We start from the raw sequence: 5,677 nt of genomic DNA on the forward strand, positions 1-5,677 counted from the left end.
TTGAATTTGTCATAAACTTTGGTTTTGACAAATTCACATGGATAGGAACACATACACCGCTCAAATCTAAGTGTCATAAGATTTCCTCCTTCATGAAAATGATTGTGAGGAAATGCTTTCACTAAGAAAAATTTAAGAAGATAGTGATTGTAAAATTGCATTCTCGAATTCAATTATGGTTACGGCATCCATTTCCATAATTTGAATAGTGAGGTTTGGCAATTAGTCTTAATTGTTTAGACACACATATGAACTATCGAAGGCAAATGTGTATAAGTTCAAGAAACCTTGATAAAAGATTATCAAAGCACTAAATATTAGAAACATGAACTTAAGAAATTCAATAAGCATTGTTTTTCTGAAAGTTAAGATGTTTATGAATACATGTCGAAGCTAGTGGGAGCATAAGTGTTATGTTTTATAATAATCATCAAAGATAGTGGGAGCATAAAAGTTATGATTGTATGATTATTAAGGAAAGTATTGCAAGGTTAGCAATATTAATTATAGAAAACAAGAGTCATACTTTGCAAAGTCGCAATAGTTGAAGAGTTGTTTTGCTATAATTAAGGGAGAGAATATTATGCTTCATTTCAAATCTAAAGGTTTAGGTTGAGAAATGTTAATAAAATTTAGTCAAAGGTACAAAGTGTGTTCTTAAAATTGATGGGTTTTGGTCATAAGACATCCTATGTGCTCATACAAACCCTAAAGCTCGGATCTAGGTTTCTCTATTGTACATACTTTGAATCCAAGACTTTGAGCCCTAATACTAGCATATGGAAATCAGAATTCACATGTAAATAGGTTTAAGAACATACCTTGATTGTTATATAGCAATAACAATCCAATTCCTCCTTGAATTGACCTTGGAAAGCAGAGAGTCACAAGTGTCACTCCTCTAATGGCTTACAAACACCATAAGCAAGTGGAGAAGGTATAAAGAGAGAGGAGGGAGGTTAGAATTCGTATCTAGGGCCTCTTGGGAAGGAATACACGAATTCATGACCTTGGGGTTGTTTATATAGGTGTAGAGATAGGGTTTCAGTCATTATCCTTATCTAGCTGATTATCCATTAAGCAACCAATAAGATAATCCTTGAATCCTTATCATACTCGAATTCTAAGGCTTTCCAACCTTAAATTCGTCCACCATACTTATAAGATAATTCTTACCTTATTTTGTAACTATCACATAATTACAAATCAGCCCCTCTAGTTTAATTAATTACATTTGATCACAAAACTAATTCTTAATTAATTATCGACCAATATTAATTAAACAAATATGATTTCTCCTTTAATATATTATTCTTATAACATATTAATAAATCATATTATCCTCTCTCTCTTTATTCATTTCTCCAATCAAGTTGCTTTGGTGAAGGCAACCCAAAAGGACCATGCACCATCGGGTCAAGTACATACCAAAATAGTTATGGACTTAGACACTAATCCAACAGTCTCCCACTTGGATAAGTCTAACAACTATTCTGCGTATGACTTCGGATCCTGATCTGCAATCGTAGCTTTCCAAAGCCGCTGTCAACTCTGATCATATCAGATACGTGTGTCCTTAGATAAGGGATCATATATTCCTCCATTCTAGATATCATATGAGACATGATTTCAAATCATTCTCTTTGTACTACTTCTCGATTTCTGATTTATGACGACTGACTAGTTGAACAAATCAAATTAGCCCTAGCCTGGCCGAACATTTACGTTTGTCATCACTAAACCATCGAGGGGCCCAAAGATATCGCTTTTATCCTACTTTGGATAAAAGGAACGGATAAACTTTGATAAAATGCTTGCTTGCACTCACGCACCGAATCACACACAACGATATGTTTTATAACACCAAGTTACTAGTGCGTTTACATATTATCAATGTGCAACCGATTCGCAAGATACAACTCACACATCTCGGTTTCAAGAATATAAGATGTTATCATCTCACCAATCACTCGTGATACAATCCATGGAGTGATCCAAGTGAGCGTGGGTCTAATCCAATGCTCAAATCACATTCATAAGCACTCATGAACGTTGTAGCAAACATTTGCTTATGTCTAATACTATTTTAGACAATCCACACACCAATTCACGACAGTCTTCATTCATATCTACTTCCAACATATGAACGACTGTGGCCCGTTTGAATAATTCGATTATTCTTAATAAACTCAATTATTCTGGAAGTCAAAACATGCAAATGTGAAACACAAGAATAATACTAATCCCATATGGCCTCAAACCTTTGAGTATAAATAAAACTCCTTTTATTTATCACCATATCGATTACTCATTATTTGTCGTTTCGGGTAATCAACTTCTTACTTGAATTACAACACTTGTCCCATGCTCCTAGCATGCACACAATGTTTACCTATGGTTCTTACTTTGTGAAATAGATCACATTGAACACATTTCCAATCCTTCTCATTTCACAACTCCAAATCCGTTTTTCATAAGTTAAAGAATATCAAATTCTTGCTACTTATGGAATATGTTAGATTCTAACATTCTATGCAACTTATCCTTTCGTAATGTCATTGCACCAAAGTCACAAAGACTATTGTCAATGATATTACAAAGTCCTCTATCGGAGATTGTTACAAGAGAATTCCATAGACGTGATGTCTCTCACTCAAAGTACTTTCTTTGAACATCCTTTTGCATAGAAGTTTCTAATCTTAGTCATAGATTTCTCAATATTCAATTCCCAATATGGACACACTTTCATATTTTCCATATGACGACTCATTCTTAATAGAATCTTATCTATTCGTAATGATGTCGATATAGTCCATCCAATATGGAAACATTTCCATATTTTCCACTACTATACTTCCAACTACTCACAAGCGACCAATCCTCGTCGAACTTGGATTGTCCTTTGACAGTTGTTTAATTATTTTAGTCAAAACCAATTCTAGTCCCTTTTCCCTCTAAATGCGCTCGACATTTGGAAAATTTTAGAATGGTCAAACATTAAAGCATTTGCAATCGATCCTATACCCGAAGCGTATGGGACACGACGCATAATGTTTTATTTGCTATGTTCTCAAAATTCGAATTGTGAAGAGGCATGCCGTAATCATAATCAAAATTTTAAGAACACACTTTGTACCTTTGACTAAATTTTATTAACATTTCTCAACCTAAACCTTTAGATTTGAAATGAAGCATAATATTCTCTCCCTTAATTATAGCAAAACAACTCTTCAACTATTGCGACTTTGCAAAGTATGACTCTTGTTTTCTATAATTAATATTGCTAACCTTGCAATACTTTCCTTAATAATCATACAATCATAACTTTTATGCTCCCACTATCTTGATGATTATTATAAACTTATGCTCCCACTAGCTTCGACATGTATTCATAAACATCTTAACTTTCAGAAAACAATGCTTATTGAATTTCTTAAGTTCATGTTTCTAATACTTAGTGCTTTGATAATATTTTATCAAGGATTCTTTATACACCTTTGCCTTTGATAGTTCATATGTGTGTCTAAACAATTAAGACTAATTGCCAAACCTCACAATTCAAATTATGGAAAGGGATGTCGTAACCATAATTGAATTCGAGAATGCAATTTTACAATCACTATCTTCTTAAAATCTTTCTTAGTGAAAGCATTTCCTCACAATCATTTTCATGAAGGAGGAAATCTTATGACACTTAGATTTTAAACGGTGTAAATGTTCCTATCCATGTGAATTTGTCAAAACCAACGTTTACGACAAATTCAAACTCATATGGATCGAACTTTCTTAATCTTGATTTCTTGCCTCATAGGACTTTTGGAGTTCAACTGTCATGGTGGCCAACATGATATAAGACACCTTGGTGGCATCCTTCTCATGAGTCCTAAAATCAACGATCTCTTTAGGAGTAGCAGAAGACTCATCGATTTCCTTAAGCTCCTTGTCTAGGACATATTCCTTGTCCTTATAGCGAGTGACCATCCTAATGTTCCTAATCCAATCATTGAAGTTGGAACCATCAAAGATGTCTCTCCCACACAAGTTCATGAGAGAGAAGGAGCTAGTAGGGTTTGAGCTAGAAGCAATGTTGGAAGACATCTGAAAAGAAAGAAAGACAAGTTTATATTAGATAAAGAGTACTTAATAAAACACCCAAGATGAAATATTAAGACTAGGACCCAACACAATATTTTACAAATTGGAAGAGGGATGCCGTAATCCAACTTGCAAAACATTTGAAGGTAGGTAGATGACGATTTACCAATTTTTACCATGAAAAATGAAATTGTTATTAAGTTTTAATTGGATTTTAACTCCTAGATCCTTTGAGATTCATTGAACAATTCAATGGCATGTCCAAATCTCGATTATGCCCTTCAGGTTTGTGACTGGGATACCGAGGATCACAAACAAGGTGTGAATAACTACACAAAATGTGCGTGGTACTCTCGACTTTATCACCTAATAAATGTGCCAGTTAACCACACACGTTCCATTGATCTTATGATAAACATCGAGCCACCCTATGCCACCCTTAATAGTCCAAGTTAGTGTGTCGGTTAACCACACACGCTCCATCAACGACTTGGTAAGGTGCAAAGTGCAATTTCCATGGATTAACATCAATTTCAAATTTTCCTAAAGTAACTAAGATTAGGAATTTAATAAAAATATTTAGTTACTTTATTATTATCATTATACTTTTAATGAGAATTATAGTCCTATCCTACCCGCTCGGCTAACGACCCCCCACCAGTCAAGGAACCGGTGGGTGAGAGTGGACACTCATTAAACTGTCATTTTATAGGCAGTAACCTTATACCCCCTTTATAGACCGGTTTCGTGAATGAGGCCTACTAACGGTAAGACTAACTTGATCTTATATATATATATATATATATATATATATATATATATATATATATATATATATATATATATATATAAACTTATAATATTATAAAGTATAAGGGTTGAATTTTAAACTTTTAAAATTCTTGGGTTTGGAATTAATGTATACTAAAGTGACTTTGCAGATTCCAAAACTTGAGGGCAAGTTTTGAAACATGTCAAAACTTTTCATTTCCAAAACATATGAGTTTAATGATCTCTTAAAAGAAAAACCTTTCATTTTCCCTAACTTGAGGACAAGTTATGGAGTCCATTAAAAGCATTTAACCAATTATTTTAATTAACATAATAATCAAATAATTCATACATGATTTAATTAAACTCATATGAACAAGATAATTCATATCACACAGATTTCATGAAATTAGCCTAATCATATAAACTAGTATAAAACATGAAACTTTGACACTTATCTTTGAAATTGGATAAGCACAATCATTACTACATAAAAAACAGGTTTATTTGTTCAAAAACACTTTATGGTGATGATTCTAGTCTAATTCTGGCTTTAAAACTCGAAATTCTGCATTCTGGATCACCAACTCGTCGAGTGCATGAACTGACTCGACGAGTTGGTCGGTTTTAAGGGTGGACTCGGCGAGTCTGTTAGTGGACTTGGCGAGTTCACTTTCCAGAAAGCTGAAAATCGATTTTTCCAAGCTTTGAAAACAAGTAGCATCAAGTATAATGGAAAACAAGCCTAGGCTCTGATACCACTGATGGGTTTTGAGCATTCTAACACTTTTATGGTGTCTATACAACCCTA

The sequence above is a fragment of the Lactuca sativa genome, chromosome 6 (assembly GCF_002870075.4).
Source record: "Lactuca sativa cultivar Salinas chromosome 6, Lsat_Salinas_v11, whole genome shotgun sequence".
Lineage (NCBI taxonomy): Eukaryota > Viridiplantae > Streptophyta > Magnoliopsida > Asterales > Asteraceae > Lactuca > Lactuca sativa.